Source organism: Cuculus canorus, chromosome 24 (assembly GCF_017976375.1).
Source record: "Cuculus canorus isolate bCucCan1 chromosome 24, bCucCan1.pri, whole genome shotgun sequence".
In the NCBI taxonomy this organism is placed as follows: domain Eukaryota; kingdom Metazoa; phylum Chordata; class Aves; order Cuculiformes; family Cuculidae; genus Cuculus; species Cuculus canorus.
Genome location: NC_071424.1, coordinates 965,794 through 979,990, shown reverse-complemented (window position 1 = coordinate 979,990; position 14,197 = coordinate 965,794). Strand labels below are relative to the sequence as shown.

Sequence of the window (14,197 nt, the reverse complement as noted above, 5' to 3'; positions counted from 1 at the left end):
GCCCTTGCCAAAGGGTTTCCAGGAACCAGGTCTGGGATCCTCTGTAGATGTCAGCATGGAGCCCTGCAAGAGGAAAATGGATAATGTGCTTTGAAATTCCTGGCTAGTTGGTGGATGAGGTACAGGAACACATAAGGCAGCTCAGGAAATGCCGAGTCTTCTGGTCCTGCTTGGAGAGACTCCACTGCCCTGGGCAAGCTCTTCCAGTGCTTCACCATTCTTCCAGTAAAGAAATCGTTCCTAATATCTAACCTAAAGCTCTCTTGGTGCAACTTGAGACCATTTCATCCTATCATTTGTCAGCTGGGAGAAGAGCCCAGCACCCATCTCGCCACAACCTCCTTTCTGGGAGGCCCTCAGCCTCCTCTTCTCCAGCCTGAACAGCCCCTGGTCCTTCAGCTGCTTCCCAGAACACTTGTGTTCCTGCTGGTTTGCTCTCCAACTCGGAAAGCTTCGCAGAGCTCTCAGCCTGCTGAAACAGTGCCGGCGCCCTGCGGTGTGCGGTGAAATGAGCAGAGCCTCTTCTTTCTCCCTGACTATCTGAGAGCATCCACCACCGCCTGCCTTTTCTCTTTAAGACCTGGCGCAGGATAACGCGAGTCAGAGCCAGGAATAGGATAGGAAACTCAAGTTCACGGCTCTAGCCTGGCCGCTGAGCCCACACTGCCCAGCTCCGCCAGCTCACTGCGAGCTTGGCATTTGGGAATCACCTCCTGAGAGTCACACGCTCCGGTGCTACAGGAAAAAAAAAAAAAAAAAGCAGCCCTAATAGCTATTTAGCTGCTTGTGAACCTCCCTGGCGAGAAAACAGGGGCAGTTCTCCCCACCCTAATTCAGACTCTGGCACTTCACCAACTGAAGTCATAGCCCAGCTCTTCAGAGGTTGTTGTTGGGTGTTTTAATGATTTCCTAGCTGCGTCTGCAGTGCCAAAAACCTTTTTGCAGGAAACAGCCATGTCATTTCTCCTCGTCAGCCTGAGTTCTCATCGGTTCAAGTGACAACAAATGCAGGTGCTTCTCTTCTTTTTTTTTTCCATGGAGGAGGAGGGTTTCAGCAAACTCTGGGAGGGAACAGCTGCTCCCGGTAAAAACAAGACTATCCTGCTGATCCAAGCTGAAATGCGATGTGGGAATGGGATTTTTGACCTTGAGAGGTACAAAGTTGCTCAGAGGAGGGACCCTGTGAAGATTAAAAATAACTAGATCTTTATAATGCTTCTGAACCACTTCTAAGTGGGATGAATCCATCACAAACCAGAAGGCGAGATCTTTAAATAGCACAAACTAGCACCAGGCTTTTGACGACCCATCAGCTGAAGAACTGGCCCAAGCATTTGCAAACATTAATTTAAGAACAGCTGGTTTGGTCAACTGCATTCTTGTCTCTCTTTTCCTCTCCTCTGCTCACGAGTGTTCACGCAAGCCCTCGCTATTTGTTGATGCAGATGTTTAAGGGCGGCTGTTCCTTCTCCGTGTTCTCATCTCGAGGGCTGGATGTATGAATAAGAGCATTCAGTTTTCCTCAGCTCATGGGGCTGTTCTGCTATTGTGAGACCAGTTAGATACCAATATAGCGCCTACATCTCTCTATAAGCATATAAATTCTCTCTCTGCCTCGCACGCACACACACGCCATGTGATTTTAAGCAGTCATTTACCATGAATAATGTCCAGGGGCCAGGTCACAAGCTTCCCAGAGCACGGAATCCATTTGCATACAATCCAAGCAATTACAAGTAATGAATAGATTAGTAAACCCAAACAAAACAAGCAACTATTCATGCTGTGGGGAATGCTCGAGCGGAAAGAAGGGAGGAAATAAAGAAAGCGGGGCTTTTTAACTCTGAATGAGCGAACCCCGGGGCTGAGGGGCAGATGGTTGTGGCACTGAGGAGTGGGTGCAGGCAGTGTGGGTGCAGCACCCATCTGGGGGCTCAGGGACACGGGAGAAGGGGAGAGGGATTCGGAGGAGAGGGGCTCGGAGGCTGCGAGACTCAGTGGGAGAGGGGAGAAGGGAGAGGGATTCAGAGGGAGAGAGGACTTGGAGGAGAGGGGCTTGGAGGGAGAGGAGGGGAAGGGAGAGAAGGGGAGAGGGGCTGCAATCCTGGACAGGGCAGCCCCGATCCCAGGGCTTGGGATTGAGGGGAAAGGGAAGAGGGGGAGGGGGGCTGCAATCCCTGGCGGGGCAGCCCAGCTCTGGGGGCTCAGAGGAGAGGGAAAAGGGGGAGAGGGGCTGCAATCCCCAGCAGCTCTGGGGGCTCGGGGAGAGGGAAGAGGGGGAGAAGGGGGAGAAAATAGAGGTATGAGGGGGTTTGGGGGAGAGGGGAAAGGGGAAGAGGGAAAAAGGGGAGAGGAAAAGGGGAGAGGGGAGAGGGGGAAAGGAGGAGAGGGAAAAGGGGAAGGGAGAGGGGAAGGAGGAGGGGGGAAGGGAAAAGGGGGAGAGGGGGAAAGGGGGGAGAGGGGCTGCAATCCCCACCGGGGCAGCCCAGCTCCGGGGGCTCGGGAGGAGGGATCTCGGGGGAGCAGAAAGAGGCAAGAGGGAGCTCGGGGCTCGGGTCTGGGGGCTGCCCGCCCCGGCAGGGGGGGCTGCCAGCCCTCGGCTCGGCCCGTGGCAGCGCATGCTCCCTGCGGGGCCGATCCTGCCCGCCGGAGCCGCGGCGGAGGCGGCGGAGCCCTCGGAGCGCCGCGGGCGCCGCTGCGGGCGGGGATGCGGCTGCCGCCCCGGGAGCAGCTCCCGCTTCACCAGCCCTCGGGAAAGGGGCCCCGGCGGGCTCGGCAGGGCTCGGGCAGCGACTCCAGCCCCGGGGAGAGCGCTGCTCCGCCGGGAAGCCGGCTGTGCCCGGGCGCGGGGGCTGCGGCTGCATCCCCGCTGCCGCCGATGCTCCCGGCGATCCGGTTTGGCCGTGGGAAAACAGCGAAACGCGGAGCATCGGGAAGCGGAGCGAGGGTGGCTGCGCAGGTGGGGCTGGAAAAGAGGGAGATGCACCTCCTCGGGGCTCCCGGAGCCCTCGGGATGCGGGATAGGGCAGGAATGAAGCCGTCCTTTTCGTTGTTAACAGAGACATCTGCTGCGACCGAGCGCGTCTTGAAGTTTATTGGACGGGAAACGAGTTGAAGGAGCTTCGCGTGACCGTGGACTTGGAGGAACCCTGGGGACAGGTCAGTGAATCCTTAGAATCCGAGGGGGCCGGTGCGTGGCTTCCTTGCGCTTTCCTTGTGGAGGGAGTTGAGCCTTTGCACCTCCTTGTAGGCTCTGCTCGGGTTCGCCAGGTTAACCTCACTCTGCCTTTGAGGAGGATTTAGTCTTAAAAGTGGTACCTAAATGGTAACGTGGATATTCCATGCATGGCTGACTTTGGCTTTGGTGATGAAATGCCTTGGTTGTTTATGGTAAACACAAAGTAAAAGACTGATTTGTCTTCCTGTGATGAACAGTAGAATAAACTGATGCTTTTATGCCGATGACGGGCAGGCTTGGGGAGACGCTGGGGAGGGGCTGTTCAAGAGGCTTTAGGGGTAGGACGAGGGGCAATGGGTATAAAGTGGAGAGGGGCAGAGTTAGACTGGACATAAGGAGGAATTTCTTCACAATGAGGGTGGGGAGGCCCTGGCCCAGGGTGCCCAGAGCAGTGGGTGCTGCCCCATCCCTGGAGGGGTTCCAGGCCAGGTTGGATGGGGCTTGGAGCCCCTGATCCAGTGGGAGGTGTCCCTGCCCATGGCAGAGGGTGGGACTGGATGGGCTTTGGGCCCCTTCCAACCCAAAGCATTCTATGATTCTATGATTTTCATGCTTCTGTTTAAAGAAAAATAAAATTGGGAAGGTAAGGTATCAGGAACAGCTTTCCTGGTCCTCATTGAGATGTGTCAGACTCGTTAGCAGGACAGAGAAAGTGGCCAGGCTCAAACCATAGCCCATGCTGGCGCTGTTCTAGTTCTAGATGTGCGTTCAAGAGAGGAGGGTTTGTGTGTGTAACGTGTGAGTAACGAGAAATTTATAGAAATAGAACATGAGTAAGAACTTCAAAAGCACCCAAATGACTTGGGCATTGAAGTCATGCAGGCACTCCTGAAAAACATGTACCAGCCTTTAAATGCTTTCTCTTGTTCACCCTACTTGGAATTTTCTTTCCTTCTTTCTTCCTTCTTTCTTTTTAAATGTGTGATGCTACCTGGATTTGCATCATCCGTAGCTGCTACCCTGCCACTCACAGGGAGTGGCTGTGCTGGCGGAGCCAGGAATGCCAGATTCCCAGCCCCATGCTTGGATTCCAGGCAGTGCCTCAAAACTCTGGAACTTATTACAACAAAACATCGTGGAAGCAGAGAATGCTTGGCTTATGGGATTTGCAAAAAGGATTAGAAATTTGATATGGATAACAAGAATCTCCAGAATTAATAGCAAATTAAATGAGAGCTTTACAAGGGATATAAATCCCTATGTTTCAGGGCATAAACCAATCTTGGGATTTAGTAGGAGACTTCTCCTTGTAGGGAGATTTTCCTCGCGCTCTCTGCTGTGAGTGTATTCCTGTGCGGTTGGTTGCGGACGTAGCCTGTGCGGTGTCATCGGTGACAGTGTCTTCCCTTCTTGAAGAGGCTCCAGTTAAAATACCTGAGCCTCAAGGTGTTTCCCAATTGTGAGTTGTTGTTGCAAGGCTCGAGGCACATGGCTTTTTGTAGAAGCTGCCTGGAGAGCTGGGGTTGTTCAGCCTGGAGAAGAGAAGGCTCCGAGGAGACCTTAGAGCAGCTCCCAGTACCTGAAGGGGACATAGATGGAAGCTGGAGAGGGACTGTTTACAAATGCTTGTGGTGATAGGACGAGGGGGAACAGGTATAAAGTGGAGAGGGGCAGATTTAGACTAGACATAAGGAAGAATTTCTTCATGATGAGAGTGGTGAGGCCCTGGCCCAGGTTGCCCAGGAAAGTTGTGGCTGTCCCATCCCTGGAGGGGTTCCAGGCCAGGTTGGATGGGGCTTGGAGCCTCTGATCCAGTGGGAGGTGTCCCTGCCCATGGCAGGGGGTGGGACTGAGTGATCTTTAAGGCCCCTTCCAACTCAATCTATTCTATGATAACGGTAGCATTAACTGTGAGTGCAGCAGTAGTCCTGCAGACTGAGTGTATCATCACCCGTAGTAGGTATATACTATTTTAGATGCTATGCAGTAATAGCTATGTTCTTGGATACTATAGTCCAGACAAACTCCAGCAGCAGCATCTTTTTGAAAGGGCACAGTCCATTTCTGTTGGCAATAAGAAATGCTATATCCATAGTGCGAGAAGCTGAAATCACTGGGCTCATTGCTGAGTTGAAAAATAGAGCCTTTGGTCTGCCAGAGTTCCCAAAGGATACAGATGTCTAGGGTAAACTCTTGCTAGCCTTTTCCCCAAATTGTTTATTCCATTGGAACACTCGAGCGGTAATGTCGGGGAGGCGGGGGCTCGTTTTGTTTCTCCCCCCTGCGTTACTCATCTCTGCTCCTTGACTGAAGCCTCCGTATGGAGTTCAGGGTGATGGCTGGACCCTTGATGGCTTTGAGTGCAGGCTCTTAAAGGTAACAAAAAATAACCTGAGCGGCCCGGTTTTGTGATAAAGCTGCTGCTAGAAGCTTTGTTCAAAGCATGGACCAAAAAAAGCATCAAATCCATTTTATGCTGAAGTGACAGGTCAAAACCTGCTCTTGGAACATGACTGCGTGAGTCTCGTTGCGTGTCTCCTCTTTGGAAATATTAGCCTGCATCACTCTGAAACTCTTAACCCAGAGCCTTTTTTGTTGGATCCACAAGAAGCTCTGAGGGTTTGCAAATGACTTCTGAGGAATGTACAAAAGCAAAGGAAGACAAACATTGATACTCTCTAAAAGTAGTGTTTATCTGTGATGTTTCTAGTCCACTAGTTTGTTAGTCTCAATCTCTGGCTTCCATAGTTTCACACCGACAAGAGACAGCCTGAGAAGTTGTGCCTTTGGCAGTTTCCTGGCTGCTCCCTTTCTCAGAGAGCTGCAGAGAACTTCAGAACGCTGCTGGGTTTGTGTGTTCTTCCCTGGACGCTACTCGTGGTTGGTTTGATTCAAGCCTATTAGTCTGCCAGGTCTGGTTCCAAGCTAGAGCAGTGCTAGGAACTGGCTTAAATGGCAAGAAAAAAAACACATAAGAGGGATTACAAAGTAAGTTGCGGATGGTCTCTTTTTCTCGATGGCTCTATGTTCTCAGAATTGTTTAGATTGGAAAAGACCTTTAAGATCATTGAGTCCAACTGTAAACCCAGCACTGCCAGCTCCACCACTAAACCGTGTCCTTAAGTGCCGCATCCACCAGGGATGGGGACTGGGAAGCATATTTGAATCACAGCAATGGATATACTGATGCACTCCCCTGACTTCAGTCTCTTCTGAGGTCTGTGCCACTCTTGTCACAGTGGGATTGTAGAGCTTTTCAGGCGAGCTGTAAGTGGTGTGAGTAACGCTTGCTTGTGTTTATCCTCCACCTTTCTGTATGTTGGAGCAGTTCAGCCAAGGAGTGTCTTGTTTTGGTAGTTGACTGTTTTGAGTTTTCTTTGATGTGTTGTTGCTGTCTCCTTATCTCAGCTACAGCAACATCAAAGCAAGACACTTGACCCATTGGGTGAAAGTTCTGGAGGTTTGTGATGGATTCAAGGCAATGAAGAAGAAGGAGCAAAAGGACCAGAGGGGTAAAGGAGAACTTAGAGCAGCTTCCAGTAGGGAAAGAGGCTCCAGGAAAGCTGTGGAGAGGCTCTGCATCAGGGAGTGCAGGAGAAGGACAAGGGGGAACGGTTTTCAGGTGAAAGAGGGGAGATGAATGAGATGAGATCTTAGGCTGAAACGTTTTGCTGTGAGGGTGGGGAGGCCCTGGCCCAGGTTGCCCAAAGCAGTGGTGGCTGCCCCATCCCTGGAGGGGTTCCAGGCCAGGTTGGATGGGGCTTGGACCCCCTGAGCCCGTGGGAGGTGTCCCTGCCCATGGAAGGAATTGAAACTGGATGAACTTCAAGGTCCCTTCCAGCCCAAACCATTCTATGATTATTCTTGCAGTTCTGTGTCCCAGTACTTGCTCAGTCAGACCCCGTTTGTCTCTAAGACTAACACCGTATTGAATCCATGTAGCCCTTGAAACCTATTTCTTGTGCTGCTGTTGCTCTTCACTGCTGTAAGAAATCGAGTCTGGTCTTGCACAAGAGCTGCAGAAAGCTGTTGATGTGTCCACCAACTGAGCTATCGAGTTGCTTGTTCACAAAACATAACCAAGTGGAACTGTAAAGTCACCATTTTATTATTATTTGTACGCATGCTGTTCCTTGGAGGTCCTCAAATTTGTGCCCTTCCTCCCTGTTTTCATATCCTAAAATGTCAGTTCCTCTCGCAGTTCCAAAATATTTGTTTAACATCTTGCCAGCCTGTGTAAGAGGAGAAACAGACCCCGGGAATATTGTCTGGCTAAATAAGAAATGTAATGTAGGAATGTGGTCCGAATGGCTTCTTTGTCTCGGTGCTGGAGGGTGGCTGGAACACACACAGCAATAAGCAGGTGCTCGGCTCTGAATGGCTTTTCTTTCTCCATGTCACTGTATGTGTGTGAGAAGGAGCTGCTGCTATCCCCCGTCTCTAAGCCTGTCCCTGTCCTGCCTCCAGGGAGCCTTGTTTGGGTGACACCTGAAATCAGCTCTGATTTCAGAAAGAACCAATTTCTGGTGACTCGCAGATGAATTCTCATAATTGCCATGTTTTGAATACTCAGAAGGATTAAGGGCAACCTCTGGCAGAATCATAGAACCACGGAATGGTTTGGGTCGGAAGGGACCTCAAAGCCCATCCAGTGCCACCCCTGCCATGGGCAGGGACACCTCCCACTGGATCAGGGGCTCCAAGCCCCATCCAACCTGGCCTGGAACCCCTCCAGGGATGGGGCAGCACCACTGCTCTGGGCACCCTGGGCCAGGGCCTCCCCACCTGAACAGCAAAACATTTCTTCCTAAGATCTCATCTCAATCTCCCCTCTTTTAGCTCAAAACCGTTCCCCTTTACCCTGTCCCTGCACTCCCTGATCCAGAGCCCCTCCCCAGCTTTCCTGGAGCCCCTTTCAGCACTGGAAGCTGCTCTAAGGTCTCCCGGGAGCCTTCTCTTCTCCAGGCTGAACAACCCCAACTCTCCCAGCCTGTCCTCGTATGAGAGGTTATTCTGAAACAAGAAACTTAAACCTGTGGCAGGCGCTGGATTCGGTTTGTGAGGTCTAAGGTTTTTCTCTTCAGTAAAGGGAGCTGATTTTTTTCCACCCTCACTTTGTTGGAAGCTGAGGTTCTCCATGGTGGTTTGTCTGCAGGAGCTCGGGCTTCAAGAAGAGTGCAAATATAATGAGTGCAGTGACTCAAATCCATGCAAGTTGTCAGCACTCAGAAGACATTAATGTTTTGGCAGAGCACAGCAGAGCCAAGTTCAGGAATGATGTGTACATAGTTGTGGATAACATCTAAATCTTGCTTTTGATTTATGGGTCAAGGCTTTGGTGAAATGGTGCACAAAATAGAATCCATGGATCACACTTTCTTTGCCAATTATTAGGAGTGAGTCCTGCTGGGATCTGGGCTGCTTCATTAAAGAAACTGAGGTGATGGTCAAACATCAAATCTATCCCTATTCTGCCGTCTCCTCCCAGGTGCCTGCTTCTAATTGAGGCACGTTGGGCAGAATTGACTCTTCAGTTGGGTTTGGAGTGTATGTGAGTGTCCTTCTGCTCTGTCCTTTCTGCACAAAGACCATAAGATTCTGGAACTTGTGTGTGTGAGTTCCCTGCTGGTGATTTTATACTTCTTTCACCAGCAATGCTCTGTCTGGAAATATTAGGCTGTGTTCTGCCTCTGGAGAAACATCTGCCTTTGCTTCACAGTGTTATGCTGCTCTTTACCCTCTGTCCGGGGCTGCCCAAGATGAGAGGAAATGGCCTCAAGTTGCACCAGGGGAGGTCTAGATTGGACATTGAAAAACCTTTATTTACCAGAAGATTAGAGAAACATTGGCAAAGGCCACACAGGGGAGTGGTGGAGTCTCCATCCCTGGAGGGGTTCAAAAGCCGTGTGGCCGTGGCACTTTAGGACATGGTTTAGTCAGCATGGTGGGGTTGAGCTGACAGTTGGTCTAGATGAGCTTAGAGTTCTTCTCCTTCCTTAACGATTCTATGATTCTCTTGGAATCCTCTGTTTAGGGAGTCGGTATCCAAAGCACTTTGGTGATCCTCAAGACGTGAGCTGACGCTGCTGAGTGTCGTCTGTGAGCGCTCTCCCTCCCCGTGTGGTGGCCTGGTTGTCCCTGTGCTACCTTGGTCTGGATTCTGGAAAAAATTCTCCCTTTGCTTAGAGCTGTGCAAGCAGAATAAAGGATCGTTCTGGTCACAGAGAGCTTCCTTGTAGGTCATAAATACAAAGGGAAGAAGCCCAAAGGGACAATGAGATGATGGTGGCTTTGGAACACAGCCGTCTGTGGTACCAGGTACTACTTCTTGGCGTGACAGGGGAGGGCTTTGTGTGGCTCTGTTGCTGTTGGACTCCAGAGGTGCGTTTGAGAATGTTTGTGACAAACGACTCCTGTGCGCGAGGGGCGGTGGGAGCAGCTGGAGCCGCGCTGGAACAAAAGGCTGCTGTGCTACGGCCAAAGCTGACTGAGCAATTAATGGGCCTGGAAGGTGGCTTTTCATGGGAATTGACTGAAGCGAGGTTTAGGAGAGTGGCTGGATGGAGCCTGGAGAGGAATCTGCCCATGCGTATAAAAAGAAGAGCATAGGAATTACACAGCGGGTAAGTGGAGGGAGAGAAGGAAGGAAGGAAGGACACTTTGCAGCTATTAAATCTCTGTGCCCGTGGATAATGTTTCAGGGGAAATTCTTGCAACCTCAGTGCTTGAGATCTATCCATCCAGACCGGACAAATCACTGGAGAATGTGGTGTTGGGAGCAGCCCTACAGCAGCCCCGGGGAAGATGATTCAACAGGGGCTCTTTCATCTTTGATTTCTGTGAACACAGTCTACATTTGTGCTGCCCCCAGATCCTCCCATTCATCACTGTCTGTGGCCAGCGTTGATAGCAACGTGGAAGCCTTTTGGGTAAGAGCTGGGAATGCTCGCTTTCCCCTCTGCTCGCAGAAAGCTGCAGCCGAGGCCAGTCAGCACATGCTGATGCACGGCCAGAACGGCCCAGGATGGTGATAAGCAGTTTCCCAGCTCTTACTGGGCAAAGCCAGCGCTTTGCCTGCCCGAGGTGCCCTGGCCCTTTGCCCAAGGCAGCCCAGAGCATGTTGTGGGAATAGCAGAGGTCTTTCTGCTTCGTTTATAGTTCCCTGAACTTTACTCCAGTAAATACGGGCAAGAGAGAGCTCGGCATGGAGAGAAAAATCCTGCCTTTACTTGGAGTCTGAAATGCGCAAGCTTCCTTTTATCGTCTGCCTTTATAGCAGTCTTTTTCAGCAGGCACTGAGTGTCTTCAGTGCTCGGAGCCCTTTCCTGCCTGTCCTTCTTGATCGATGCAGCCTGTGCTCCGTATCAGAGCAAGAAACTAACCATCTGCAACAAGAACCACCCTTGCTCTGCAAAATCCCGGCAGCTTTGAACTTGATCTCCACACTTAATTGCTAAAAAGCTAATAATTTAGGACTGATATTCTTTCCAGGGCTCGAAACAGAAGTCAGGTTCCTGCTGGTAAGGAGAGAAGGGTGAGGATGGAGGGGGGTGGTAAAATTCCTTGCTCCATTCACCTCCTGTTGAAATAAGGGTGTTGGGCTGGCAGTAGGACTGGATGATCTTAGAGGTCTTTTCCAACCTAAATGATTCTTTTCAAAGATGGAAAGCTCTCTTTCCAGATACTCTGTGCTTCTGTGACAGTGGCTATAGCTTAACGTTAAACCCCTGGGTGTTCGGAGCCCATAACATGTGACACTGATAATGAGGATGGAGAATCTTAAGTTTCTCATCAAGATCTTCCAGTAAAACTTATCTGTCTTAAAAAATAAAACCTGATTTCTCCTTATCTCTGCAATTATCCAGAGAGTGTCGGGCAGAAGTAGAATTGTAGAATCTCTATTTTTAAACCCAGGCCTCATGACTGCTCTCCATGATAAGGAGAAGACTTCCTCCGCACCACCAATGATATGAGGGCTCTCATTAACACGCAGCCCTCATTAACACCCAGAAGTCTATGTGATGCAGGCAGAAGTCAGAGCTCGTGTGGGTTTTGCAACCTCGGGCACATAAAATGCTATTCTTAGAAGAAGGATCTCAGGGCTCTCATCCATGGTCTTTAATCTTAATGCACCCAAGAGAAATCCTGTTATTCCCTGCTCACGTGCTCTTTGCCAGTCGCTTTGGCAGAGGGTGCTGCCCCGTTGCTGGAGGGGCAGAAGGGGCATTGCTGCCGGGCTGGTGGAAACAGAGTCATAGGATCATTTGGGTTGGAAAAGACCCTTAAGATCATCAAATCCGACCTTAAACCCCACCTTCCCTGGCTGCTGAAGCCCAGAGGGTGGACTGGGAACACTGATGGCTGGAGAGCCAGCAAGCAGGGAAATGGGCACTCACCAGAGGGGCAGGCGGTGGGGGTGGTGATACCTTGCAGCTGCTCCCAGTCCAAACTGTTTGGAGAGTTTTGCTTTATTCCCTCCCACTTTGAATGCTTCCACCACGGGTGGCTGCCTGTTCCACCTCCGTTCTCGCACTGGCTCCCATACAAGCAGTCGTGCGATCTCTTTTCGGAGCAGGGGGGTAAAACCCAGCCGTTCCCAGGAGAGCTGTGGGCTCTGCCCAGCTCGCCTGCCTCTCATGCGCTCTGGGGCTGGTGTGACTGATGGGGGTTCTGCACTCACAGCTGTCTTGGGGCAATTCCTCACGCTGCAAAGGCTCTTTGTCTCGTTCAAAGGCATGACCTCATTTTAAAGACAGAAAGCAGAGAGGGAGAAACCCACCAACCTGCCAGCAGAGGTCAAAGGGCTCGCTGAGAGATATGTTAGCATCAAACTTCTCTGGCAGGGACACAAATAACTGGAATTGCAGACCAGAAAATTACCATGAAAAAATGGACTAACTACCATGTGCTTACAAAACAGCCCATTAGTGCTGTGTGTGTCTAGGATTCAAAGTCTAGCCTTTGAGGAAGAGCACGAGGTCACGCTCCCAAAACTGTAAGAAAAGGGACTGGATAAGTCCATGCTTGTTGCTCTCCGAGGACTACAGTCAGAGCTGGTTGCTCCCCTCCCTCTCTCCTTGGCAAACAGGGCAGCAGGCAGATTGCAGTGTTGGGTGGTTCCATTTGTCAGACCCCTCACTTTATAAGCCGCCTGTTGGGATGCTGTTAGGGCTAACGAACACCCCTCCAGCTCTCCTGGCCAGGGCTCGGCAGTTTGGATCCGTGGTTGATGGTGTGGATTTGCAGTCTCATGCGTCAGTGCCAGCCGTTGCCTTTGCCCGGGTTCTGCCAGTGCATCAGAACTGTCCTCTCCCCGGCCCGAGGCTGGTCCTGAGACTCAGATGGCCCCATGACTGTCACAGCTTTCCATATAAAGCCCAAAATGATGAAGTTCTATCATGGGACCAAAGTCCTAGAGTTGCCTTGGAGCCACAGCGTGCCGGAGGCAGGAGAAGGCGGAGTACGGAAGGCATCAGGTTCCTGAGGAGTCAGATGTGCCGCTGTGCAGAGTTTGTGCTTTGGTTGGAAACAAGAAGTTCTGATTTCGGTTCCCATTTTCCCAGCCTCTTTCTTTGAAGAGGCATTGCCAATCGGACACAGTAAAGCAGGGAAGGTTTCCGCCTTCCCATCTCTTTTTTTGGAACAGATGGGGAAATTATTCTCCTCTCAGCATCAGTGATGAGAGGCTGCGTGTCACTGTTCTCAGTGCTAAGGTGACCTGTGCAGCACGCAGGAGGACATCCATGTGTTTTGGGCTTACCACCAGAACTAGTGTGCTCTTCTCTTTGCCAGTTCTAGTTTGGGGTAAGTGCTTTACTGTCCTCTTTCCCTGTTTCACTCCTGGTGATCATTTCTCCCTAAGAAGGATTACAGTAATGCAAAGCTCTGAAATCCCCTGTGCAGAGCTGGTGGACAGAGGACTTCACACCTTGAAATAGGGTGGTGATGGCCAGCACAAAAGTCACATAGAATCATGGAATGGTTTGGAAGGGACCTTAAAGCCCATCCAGTTCCAAAGCCCCTGTCGTGGGCAGGGACACCTCCCACTGGATCAGGGGCTCCAAGCCCCATCCAACCTGGCCTGGAACCCCTCCAGGGATGGGGCAGCCATGAATGCAGTTGGTTTATTTAGGTAGCCACGGTAGAGGAAATCAGGTTCATTGTCTGAGTAGACATTCATGGAGTGCTGGTGAGTGGCCTTTGGCTTTTCCCTGCCGGTGTAGGCACCCTAGGTGTGGGCACCTAGGAGGTGCAGCCCGGTGTTATCGGACACGGGTGCGGGGTGGGTCTGAGCCACACGTTGGAGTTCCAGCCGTGGGGAGGCTGCTGCCCTTTTTAACAGCGTCCACCTCTTTTTCCTCACTTCCCCGTATTCCCTTTACAGCCGGCCCATTGTGCTCTGGGGCTCCAGCAGCTGGGTGGAGTGTTGCAGGCTCGAGTGTAATTTCAGTGCCTTTAAAAGCTTTTGGAGGGCTCTTTCTTATTTTTATTTCTTTTCTCTCCCTCTGAAGAGGACAGCAACGCCAACAAGGGATAATTTGATGGATTACTCTGAGGGGCTCTCCTTAATCCCCTTTGTGGGGCTGTTGGAGGAGACGCCTCGCAGAAGCCCCCAGCCTCAGGCAGAGAAAAGGCGGCTCAGCAGGGTGGGTTTTACACTCTGACATATAAATACGGGCCCTGGTCATGTGGTGCCGGATATAATCTGTGCCCGTTACCACACCGCGGAGGAGGGGGGCACCTGGAAGGGGCTTATTTTTTCCCCTTTCCAGTTCAATTTACATTTTTATTCTTCTGCTAAAAATAATAACAAAAAAGAAGAGGGGGCAGGGGAGAGACTGACTCAGAGCAAATGCCAGGGTGATGGGCACGGTATTTAAATACCAAAAGTGAGCTCAAGTAAAAAGCAGAACCAGATCATCTCTCATTTCCCCTCCCGTTCCAAAAACAGAGGATCCCCACGTGAATAAAAGCAAGATCTTGGGGCAGGCAGTAGCAAAACAAAGCTCTCTGATGAAG

The 14,197-nt window shown here is 51.1% G+C and overlaps 1 protein-coding gene across 15 annotated transcripts in view; it reads left to right on the top strand.

Moving 5' to 3' along the window:
- SLC45A3 (solute carrier family 45 member 3) overlaps positions 1-14,197 on the top strand; it is a 46,020-nt gene that overhangs the window by 10,666 nt on the left and 21,157 nt on the right. For 12 of the 15 annotated variants that reach the window (XM_054087624.1, XM_054087620.1, XM_054087618.1 and 9 more), the window contains one exon: positions 3,060-3,159. The gene's annotated coding sequence lies outside the window, so the exon portion shown is untranslated. Of the gene's footprint in view, positions 1-779; positions 1,012-2,631; positions 2,960-3,059; positions 3,160-10,677; positions 10,699-14,197 lie in introns of those variants that run through there. The other 3 variants (XM_054087627.1, XM_054087626.1, XM_054087633.1) reach the window with 3 other exon arrangements.